Here is a 12124-nt window from a genome sequence, read left to right as displayed (position 1 = left end):
CCCTCGCGGATTCTGCATATTTTGTTACATGACTGTCTGGTTATTTATTAAAGTATGGTGTACCATTAAGGTCATTAATGCGGCGCGATGTCCGTCCATATCCGGCGCGATGTGAGTGTATCACGGCGCCATGTCCGTCCATAACCGGTGTGACAGGTTATTCTGTACCCCCTGGTAAATGTGGTCCCCCACCGGACAAATTTGTATTTCCAGTTTTAAGGGTGAGGGACTTTTTTTCGTTTTTCCTATTTTGCAAAGTACTGTATTTCTTTGGAATGTTCACAACTAAAGAAACGTTATTTGAATAGGCATAACGCGTTTCTTACGTCAATTGGAAATTGCACCATTATTAATAGTAGTCATATTGATCGAACGAAACTTTTATTTATTTTATTTTATTAAATATTCATTAATTTATGACATAATCCTTTATTTTGATTTTAATACTACCGGAGACCTGCGGAGCAGATGTAAATATCAAACTAAACCAAAGTAAAAGAATAAACAGAGGCTAAAAAAAAATCAAAAAGTTATGCGCTAGCCAAGCATTCAGGGATCAGTCTGGGCCATAACAATGCCCCAGACAATCCCTTAGGACTCTTTCGGGATCTCGGCGTTCCCGGCCAATACACACTTCCTTCCCTATCCATCCATGTAACCCGAGGGCCAGGCACCATGTAAAAGCAAAGAGCTAAGGGAGGAACAGGGCGGCACCCTAAGCCCTGATCCTCCGAGTGGACAACATGCCCTGAACCTATACGTAGATGCCAACCTGGACTTCGCAGACAGTCCCAGCAGCAGTGCTTACCGATTAAGCTAAGGTACTGTTGGTGTTTTTACGACGGGAAAGTAAACATCTTATAATGACTGAATGCGTGCGTTGAAAAGCAAAAAGCCACCGACGGGATTCGAACCCGGGCTCCGCGATTCGTAGACGACGAATCTAACCACTAGGCCATTCGGCTTCCTTAGAATTCTGCTCAAAACGACTTGTCTGAATAGGCGGAGAAACATTGAACATTGTTGAGTGCATCTGTTTGATCTAGCTCCATGGACAAACAGAAGTCGATATTTCAGGCAACAATGAGCCAACTGTTTTCATTTGTTATGTTAGGAAAATTGTACACGGAAGCCTTGTTAGTCGTAGGCCTATACGTGTGCTAAACCTATTTATCGTTCAGCAACAATGAACACCGTGATTATGTAGGCTTTTTTGAAAAGGCATTATGTGCGTTCATGGGCGGACCAGGATTTTTGCGGGGGGGGGGGGGGAGTCCAGGCCCGTCAGATGTTCATATCCGATTGTTGCGGACAGGCGGACCGTGTCATTATTAAAATAATTATACATTTTTCGTGTTTTCAGACCGAGAGGGGGGGGGGGGTGTTTCGACCCCGTCTAGATCCGCGCCTGACTTCTACTCTTTGTTGTAAAAAAGGCATGAGATTTTTGTCCTGCTGATCAACGGGTACGGAATGGGTTTTGCCTGGAAGCAGCCATATTGGCCATGTGACTAGGGTTAAAAAATAATTACGCGCATATTCAACATGATCTGGGTTTTTTTCTTCTTCTATAATGTCACAGTGTATGGTGTGCATATTGTTCCCATGCTCGCGCTATAGAATTGGGCTCAACAATTTTCAAGAAGGACTTATTCGGTAAAGCAAAATGTTCAATCACATTTACATTGGATTTGGTTTAAATCAGTTATCTCTCAAATCAAGCAGCATTTGTGAGTTAGGCTTTATAAAAACATATCGATTGCTTTAACTGGTGGTAAAACAGAACAAACAAGGGCGGATCCAGGAGAGGGGCAGCGGGGGCCAGGCCAAAAAGAACCCAATTTAAAAAAAGAAAATTTTTAAGTGACGTCGCAAATAAAGGCAGGCACTGCGTACACCACCATCCACCATCTTTTTCTAAAAAAATTGGTCAAAGTGGTCAGAAATTGCCTCAGATCACACCACAGAGCATCAGGGTTCTCCAATTTTCAGTACAGTTAAACGTTTTAAGAGCAACAGTATATTCTGAACAAAATAATGAAACAAATTGTCTGTATAATCTCAAAAACTGTTGCTAAAAAGTCAAATGAAAGTGGCCAGGAATCGCCTCAGATTGCACCACAGAACATCTATAATCCAAATTAAGCCACGATGTAAGGGCTTTGCGCTCCACTTTTGCATTAATTTTGTCCGTCCTTTATTCCAGCACCCCCTGGCAAAAGTTTGTTCCAGCGGCAGTGCAAGTTTGTCACAAGTTTAACTAGAGGTTCGGCGTTTGTTGTTACAAACGCAGAGTGGTCGGATAGACAACTATCTTATGAAACACTGTCCAGTTAAAGGGAACATGTAATAGGATTTTATATGACTTAAATACATTTAAAACAGCTTTCTTGCCATGGAACTGTGAAGTTTCCACCTCCTTTGTAGCAGTAAAAGAGATAAATTTCAACATTTAAGTTTTTATGCTAATACAAATTTCCATATTCATGAGCCAAAGCGTGATGTCATTCAAGGCAGAACCGTAGTGTCTCCATAGCTTTGTGTATACAACTACACATCAAAGTTTTCTTCATTTTCTTGGAGTAAATGCCACTTTTTATTGTTTAAAATGTAAAACAGCTTATTTGGACAATCGTAGTGACAAATGTTTCTTCAAAACTTGTTGTTGTTGTTGTTTGTAATTTTGAAGAACTAATTTTTGGACTGTTCATAACGCACCACTAATGGTGCGTAATACTCTGACGTTCAATGATGACGTCATCGGGTGTGCCCGACCACTCAACTCGGTTACGGTACGTGGGGCAGACCTGTATAAATAGGCCAAAAATTGCCTATACGCCGGCCAAATCACGATTTGGGGTTTAGTAGAAATGAAGAGGCCCCAGCTCTGAACTGGTCTTTGAACTTGTATTTCTGGAAAATATGTTTTTGAAGAAGTGATGTGCTAGATCGGGATCAGGGTAGATACAAAAAGAAAACATCTGTGACATGGTCCGGCTTGCAGATTGTTTGTGTGTACTGTACCGGGTTCCTAAGTACGCCGATGTCCTTCAAGCCAGTATAATTCAATATGCAACACCGGCCTGGGTTCAAGGGCGGATCCAGAACACAATTTTTGGGGGGGCCAAACAATTTTTTGGTCCCCCCAAAAAAGTGGGTCTAAAAAATTACGGCGTGGGGTTCGGGGCCCGCTAGGGCCCCAAAAATTTGTTGGATTCTAGATGCTCTGTGGTGCGATCTGAGGCAATTTCTGACCACTTTAACCAATTTTTTTTGAGGAAAAGATGGTGGTGTACTCATTGCCTGCCTTTATTGCGATGTCATATTAAAAAAAAAAAAATTGGTTTCGTTTTGGGGGGGGGGGGGCATGGCCCCCTTTGGCCCCTCCCCCCTGGATCCGCCCTTGCCTGGGTTTGGCAGAAGAGTCAAGCAATGGTGCGCCACCGCCCAGCGGCCCACGCATGCACAATATACACCAGTTCACAAAGAATTCATAAATGCAAATTCATATTTTTTGCCCATGCTGATTTCCCTTGACCTCGTGTACACGGTACGAAATCAAACTTGATTCAGCTAGCTTCATCTACCTTCACGATTCAATGAAACGTGACGACTGAACTTTTGTACAGCAAGGTGGTAAACAAATGGGAAGAAGTTACAGAAACTTCTGACATGTTAATTAATAAAACAATGAAATGCAGTTCAAAGTATTATAATCTGTTGACATTATTCCTAGCCTTTTGTCACACCAAGTTGGCAAACTTCTAAACTTCAAACTGCAGTCATCATGACAAACTATTCATTATACTATCACAATAATTATAAATATATAATTTAGTGCTTCTATTGTCGTATTTTATTTTAGGATACAGTTTAAACCAATTTGTAGCTCATATACCAACACATCTATACAGATTTAACGAATATTGCTCAAGTATTTCCACTTTTAAAGTAGTTTGTGAAAAACCACAGTTATTTGTAAACCTGTTAATATCTAGAATCCAACAAATGTCGGGCCCGAACCCCACGCCGTAATCTTTTGGACCTACTTTTTGGGAGACAATTTTTTTTTGCCCCCCCCCCAAACAAATAAATATGTGCTCTGGATCCACCATTGAAACAGAACGCGCCATGGATTACCCACATCACTCGAAAGCATTCAATATTTGCATATAATGTGATGCGCTCTCGGTCAATCAAGAGTCAACGTCATTCCATGTCAAGCTTCATCCCCGGCTGAAAAAGGTTACGCCACGATGGATGCAATGAACCTTGGCCATGACAATGATGGCAAAGTTGTTCATGCTTGCCAGGAGTAAATCTGTTGTCAGCATTTTTTTCTTTCGATTTTTCAACGAGGGCAATTGTTAATACCTTTCCCGAAAAAGCTATTTAAAAAAAAAGTTTCATATATATTGCTAGCATTCTGTCAACCTTAACAAACAGCAAGGTTCATCTCGTGTTACGCACATCCCCAGCCTAATAGGAATGGGACCGAAACCAGTCATGCTTTACGCCAATTCCTGTGTATTTTCGTTTTAATCAAAAAATTATTCATGCACACCAATTTTTAGCCCGATCCGACCAACCATGTGGTCAGGGCAGAAACCACAAAAAATTGACATTTTTTAGAGTAAAATACCACCCTTTTGGTAGGAATATGTCAAAACCATGTCAATTTTTATTGAATATTTGCGAATTTGGTATTAAAATAATAAGAATTGCATGCTCAAATTAACTCTTTTGTCAAAATGAAGTTTTGTGAAAAGTAGGTCACGTGACCTTTAATATTTTATTGTGACCTTTGACCCAATTTATGTACTAATGTATCATTCCGAAAATCAACGAAATGAAAATGACTTGATAGAACATGTCTTCCTCTATCAGAATCCACTGAAACTCAATTGGGGTCTTCAAAATTTACAACTTTATGACTATTTTTGTATAGTTGGTAGGTTACAAATCAGTCAGTTTATAGACTTTACATTAGAAATCCATCAACACAACTTACTATTCTGTTTCTATGTCCACCAACACAACTTACTATTCTGTTTCTAAAGCTACTTGAAGTAATCTTGGTTTGGGAATTTCCCATGATTAGGGCTGAAGAGGTCTAACCAGACTCAGAATATAAATTATCAGCAGTGGCGCACCCAGGATTTTGCTTTTTGGGGGGGGGGGGGCTCATAGTTTTTTTTGTCGTCAAATTTCTGTAGAAGATTGAACCATGGAGCAAGGAATCTGCTCCATGATTGAACAAACAAAAATTACCCCAAAATCAAACAAACAAATTGACAACCTTGGAGGTGGGTGGGTTCAAGCCCCTCGAGCCCACCTCCCGTGCCACTGATAATGGACCCATCCAGTAAGCCCCTCCCACTGCGCACGTGGGCAATGGACCTTTCCCATGCATGAATCATAATGCAAATAAGATGAGTGCATGCGGATTACGGTTGGCAGTGCCGCAGCCGTCTATACTCTTTAGCAGTGCTGGAGTACTGCTTCAACCAAAACCTGACGGTCTGCAGGTCAATCAAAACTGTAATCTGGTCCTTCTCCGAAATTTCAGCATCTTTTTCACGAAACCAAATTGACTTGCTAGTCTGCTGACCTTGAAAGGTAACATTTTAAAAAGTTTTATCTGTTACTTAGGTACATGTACTCAAGTCAAACCATACTGGTTTGACACACTACATTATTTCGTGTTCCACTCGCGCTCGCGGGATAACTTATATTGTTTGGCAGTTTGCGTTACACATACGGTAAATATATTCATTTGCCTGCATTATTACAAATAAAGTTGTCAAATTATCTCATTATTTTCAAATATGTTTTTTGCAACATTATTTTTTACAAATAATTTTCTAACGTTTTCTTATTATTTTCAAATATTTGTTGCAACATAATCATTTCAAAGTTGTAAAAAGGCATGAGATTTTTGTCCTGCTGATCAACGGGTACGGAATGGGTTTTGCCTGGAAGCAGACATATTGGCCATGTGACTAGGGTTAAAAAATAATTACGTTCATATTCAACATGATCTGGGTTTTTTTCTTCTTCTATAATGTCACAGTGTATGGTGTGCATATTGTTCCCATGCTCGCGCTACAGAATTGGGCTCAACAATTTTCACGAAGGACTTATTCGGTAAAGCAAAATGTTGAATCACATTTACATTGGATTTGGTTTAAATCAGTTATCTCTCAAAATCAAGCAGCATTTGTGAGTTAGGCTTTATAAAAACATATCGATTGCTTTAACTGGTGATAAAACAGAACAAACAAGGGCGGATCCAGGAGAGGGGCAGAGGGGCCAGGCCAAAAAGCCAAATTTTTTTAAGTGATGTCGCAAATAAAGGCAGGCACTGCGTACACCACCATCCACCATCTTTTTCTAAAAAAATTGGTCAAAGTGGTCAGAAATTGCCTCAGATCACACCACAGAGCATCAGGGTTCTCCACTTTTCAGTACAGTTAAACGTTTTAAGAGCAACAGTATATTCTAAACAAAATAATGAAATAAATTGTCTGTATAATCTCAAAAACTGTTGCTAAAAAAGTCAAATGAAAGTGGCCAGGAATCGCCTCAGATTGCACCACAGAACATCTATATTCCAAATTAAGCCACGATGTAAGGGTTTTGCGCTCCACTTTTGCATTAATTTTGTTCGTCCTTTATTCCAGCACCCCCTGGCAAAAGTTTGTTCCAGCGGCAGTGCAAGTTTGTCACAAGTTTAACTAGAGGTTCGGCGTTTGTTGTTACAAACGCAGAGTGGTCGGATAGACAACTATTTTATGAAACCCTGTCCAGTTAAAGGGAACATGTAATAGGATTTATATGACTTAAATACATTTAAAACAGCTTTCTTGCCATGGAACTGTGAAGTTTCCACCTCCTTTGTAGCAGTAAAAGAGAGAAATTTCAACATTTAAGTTTTTATGCTAATAAAAATTTCCATATTCATGAGCCAAAGCGTGATGTCATTCAAGGCAGAACCGTAGTGTCTCCATAGCTTTGTGTATACAACTATACATCAAAGTTTTCTTCATTTTCTTGGAGTAAATTCCACTTTTTATTGTTTATCATGTAAAACAGCTTATTTGGACAATCGTAGTGACAAATGTTTCTTCAAAACTTTTTGTTGTTGGTAATTTTGAAGAACTATTTTTTGTACTGTTCATAACGCACCACTAATGGTGCGTAATACTCTGACGTTCAATGATGACGTCATCGGGTGTGCCCGACCACTCAACTAGGTTACGGTACGTGGGGCAGACCTGTATAAATAGGCCAAAAATTGCCTATACGCCGGCCAAATCACGATTTGGGGTTTAGTAGAAATGAAGAGGCCCCAGCTCTGAACCGGTCTTTGAACTTGTATTTCTGGGAAATATGTTTTTGAAGAAGTGATGTGCTAGATCGGGATCAGGGTAGATGCAAAAAGAAAACATCTGTGACATGGTCCGGCTTGCATGCAGATTGTTTGTGTGTACTGTACCAGGTTCCTAAGTACGCCGATGTCCTTCAAGCCAGTATAATTCAATATGCAACACCGGCCTGGGTTTGGCAGAAGAGTCAAGCAACGGTGCGCCACCGCCCAGCGGCCCACGCATGCACAATATACACCAGTTCACAAAGAATTCATAAATGCAAATTCATATTTTTTGCCCATGTTGATTTCCCTTGACCTCGTTTGCACGGTACGAAATCAAACTTGATTCAGCTAGCTTCATCTACCTTCACGATTCAATGAAACGTGACGACTGAACTTTTGTACAGCAAGGTGGTAAACAAATTTTCGTCGCCGACACCACGAAGAAACACCCATCTACATACCAGTAAAAACTAGCAATCGGAGAAAACGGCAACTAAAGTTGAACCCTTCTAAAACAACACTTTGCGTCAAAACGACAGAGTATTTTCAGCTGGGTTTCTCGTTGTGGACAATTGATGAATTGAATTGATTAAATCTACTGTTTTTCACCCGTTTGTGTATTAAATAAACAAGAAATAAGAGAAAAAAGATGAGTGTTAGTTCGTGAAACCGAAAAGGCTGCGAAACTGTAAATTTTCGTTTTCACGAAGTAACACTCTTCAATGTATTCAACACGAGGAAAGTGCAACTTCAGGTCAGCGCGCGCGCGCTCATACAACTTATTACAAGAAGAGAGTTACTTCGTGAAAACGTTTTTGCTCACTTATTAGCAGAGTGCGCGCCATGCATTGCAATGGTAAATCGAACTTGAGTGTTACTTCGTGAAAATGAAAATTGTCTTTTTTGCGCAAAAGTTGCCATGGATACTTAGCATAATTATTAAAGTAAAGCTCTTGAAGCTTTGAAACTTCGTGCAATGGTAGACCTTGATAAATAATGTTTAAAAATCCAAAAAACTGAAAATCGAAAAAAATATGGTTTAACACGGTAGAGTGTTACTTCGTGGTGTAATGGGAAGATGTATCATTACAGAAACTTCTGACATGTTAATTAATAAAACAATGAAATGCAGTTCAAAGTATTATAATATGTTGACATATTCCTAGCCTTTTGTCACACCAAGTTGGCAAACTTCTAAACTTCAAACTGCAGTCATCATGACAAACTATTCATTATACTACATGTATCACAATAATTATAAATATATAATTTAGTGCTTCTATTGTCGTATTTTATTTTAGGATACAGTTTAAACCAATTTGTAGCTCAAATACCAACACATCTATACAGATTTAACGAATATTGCTCAAGTATTTCCACTTTTAAAGCAGTTTGTGAAAAACCACAGTTATTTGTAAACCTGCAATCTAGAATCCAACAAATGTCGGGCCCGAACCCCACGCCGTAATCTTTTGGACCTACTTTTTGGGAGACAAATTTCTTTGCCTCCCCCCCCCAAAAAAAAATTGTGCTCTGGATCCACCATTGAAACAGAACGCGCCATGGATTACCCACATCACTCGAAAGCATTCAATATTTGCATATAATGTGACGCGCTCTCGGTCAATCAAGAGTCGACGTCATTCCATGTCAAGCTTCATCCCCGGCTGAAAAAAGTCACTCAGTAATGAAGTCGGTTTGACGATCAGTCGGTCGGTCGGTTGGTGGTCAGTCGATAAATTTCCTGTATCCCAGCAGGATAACCAAGTAACCAAATTCCTCAAAATTGCAAGATTAGGGAATAGTTCACGTACTGGAAATTGCATGATAAGTACGAATTTTAGATCGAACCTTCACATCCAGCGCATCTGTAGCTTGACATGATAATATACGTACATATGTATAGAGACTTGCTTCCACATTTCTCCCTTGACACAGACGTATCCAACACAATACTATGTTCCAGTGGTTATATAGTTCATGATCAAGTTAGCTCTTTTCTTTCTGAATGTTTCAGCTTCTTAAAGTTTTAACTATTCCTAACCCTGCAGATCTTGTATCAATTTAAACAAACATTCGAATAAACTATTTCTTCAGTAATTCCTGCCAAAAACTATAGCCCCCCCCCACGCCCCCCGTGGCTACGCCACTGCTCCTTATAGTACACCACCAGAATGCTACTAACCTGTGTCTCCTTACTGCTATCCAATGTTGTCCCATGTCTCTGTGAATCATTTTCTGGTTGCCCGAAGTTTGCTCGGCTTTTTGGAATCCGAGTTCATCAAGCCAAGCCAACGTTTGTAAATGTAAGCATCCATGCACTATCCCGTTCAATGATCATATTACACGGGCTGCCTCGATGCTTTCAGTCATTTTGAGTTTGTACGCACTTCTATGATGTCATTGCCTTGTGCACAAACAGTAGCAGTTACCACGGACCAATCAGCTCCGTGATGGCCTTTCATGGCCACACCTCCCCGGTCGTGGTTTACGACTGCGGTTTTTGTAGTCAGGCAAGTATAATGACTGGCAAGGTCACGGAGGCGGCGGGGTTGCCGAACCGCCAGTGGGAACGAAAAGAGACTGAGGGGGAGGATCAAATGGGGCCCCCTCCCGACTTTAAAAAGATCGGGGATACCCCCCCCCCCCTCTCCCCCACCGATCGACGTCCATGGCGCCAGTGGAGTTACGCCACGATGGATGCAATGAACCTTGGCCATGACAATGATGGCAAAGTTGTTCATGCTTGCCAGGAGTAAATCTGTTGTCGGCATTTTTTTCTTTCGATTTTTCAACGAGGGCAATTGTTAATACCTTTCCCGAAATAGCTATTTTTAAAAAAAGTTTCATTGACGTATATATTGCCAGCATTCTATCAACCTTAACAAACAGCAAGGTTCATCCTGTGGTTACGCACACCCCCAGCCTAATAGGAATGGGACCGAAACCAGTCATGCTTTACGCCAATTCCTGTGTATTTTCGTTTTAATCAAAAACATTATTCATGCACACCAATTTTTAGCCCGATCCGACCTACCATGTGGTCAGGGCAGAAACCACAAAAAATTGACATTTTTAGAGTAAAATACCACCCTTTTGGCAGAAATATGTCAAAACCATGTCAATTTGTATTGAATATTTGCGAATTTGGTATTAAAATAATAAGAATTGCATGCTCAGATTAACTCTTTTGTCAAAATGAAGTTTTGTGAAAAGTAGGTCACGTGACCTTTAATATTTTATTGTGACCTTTGACCCAATTTATGTACTAATGTATCATTCCGAAAATCAACGAAATGAAAATGACTTGATAGAACATGTCTTCCTCTATCAGAATCCACTGAAACTCAATTGGGGTCTTCAAAATGTACAACTTTATGACTATTTTTGTATAGTTGGTAGGTTACAAATCAGTCAATTTATAGACTTTACATTAGAAATCCACCAACACAACTTACTATTCTGTTTCTAAATCCACCAACACAACTTACTATTCTGTTTCTAAAGCTACTTGAAGTAATCTTGGTTTGGGAATTTCCCATGATTAGGGCTGAAGAGGTCTAACCAGACTCAGAATATAAATTATCAGCAGTGGCGCACCCAGGATTTTGCTTTTGGGGGGGGGGGGGGGGGGGCCGGCTCATAGTTTTTTTTGTCGTCAAATTTCTGTAGAAGATTGAACAAACAAAAATTACCCCAAAATCAAACAAACAAATTGACAACCTTGGAGGTGGGTGGGTTCAAGCCCCTCGAGCCCACCCCCCGTGCCACTGATAATGGACCGATCCAGTAAGCCCCTCCCACTGCGCACGTGGGCAATGGACCTTTCCCATGAAATCATAATGCAAAAAAGATGAGCCCATGCGCATTACTACCTCTGGTTGGCAGAGCCGCAGCCGTGAATACTATTAAGTAGTGGTGGAGTACTGCTTCAACCAAAACCTGACGGTCTGAAGGTCCATCAAAACTGTAATCAGGTCCTTCTCCGAGATTTCAGCATCTTTTTCACGAAACCAAATTGACTTGCTAGTCTGCTAGTACGGTGCGGCGTACGTGTTTGCCTTTGTTGCGCGCACGTCGGCAGTTATATTGTGACGTCATTAATTTACATATTTTTGACAACCAAAGGTATTAATGCGCATGTGCTTGCTTAATTTGCATATTTCATGGGAAGATACGTCACAATTCAAATCCCCGCGCGCGCAACAATGGACTGATCCAGTAAGCTCCGCCCAGAGCGCACGTGGGCAAATTAACACGTGCTCCTCTCCAATGCCACACTGCATTTTCCTGCCGCGCGCATTCATACGCGCGTGCACGCACGTCGGACTTTAGTGCACGCACGTCGGACATAAATCACGGCTGTGATTGGTCAGAACACCATGAGCGGTGCTTACTGGATCGGTCCATTAGCGCAGCCACGCGCGCACGCAGTAGCGGCCCGTCACCTGTATAGTTTGACATGAGTACCGAATTAAAAGATAAAACTCCCACAAAATTTTCACTTTCCAAGTTCAGCAGAATACAAAATCATTTGGTTTTCGTGAAGAAGATGCTGAAATCTCGGAGGGCCTGGTTACAGTTTTGATTGTTCTTCAGACCGTCACCCCCCTCCTAGGTTGTCAATATGTTTGTTTAATTTTTTGGTTATTTTGTTCTATCTTCTACAGAAATTTGCAAACAACAACTTATGAGCCCCCCCCCCCCCCGAGAAAAATCCTGAGTGCGCCACTAGCACTGCTGATAATT

The sequence above is a fragment of the Patiria miniata genome, unplaced genomic scaffold, assembly GCF_015706575.1.
Source record: "Patiria miniata isolate m_02_andy unplaced genomic scaffold, ASM1570657v1 HiC_scaffold_4, whole genome shotgun sequence".
In the NCBI taxonomy this organism is placed as follows: Eukaryota; Metazoa; Echinodermata; class Asteroidea; order Valvatida; family Asterinidae; genus Patiria; species Patiria miniata.
The sequence above is the reverse complement of the archived record's forward strand: the minus strand, read 5'-3'. Positions refer to the sequence as shown.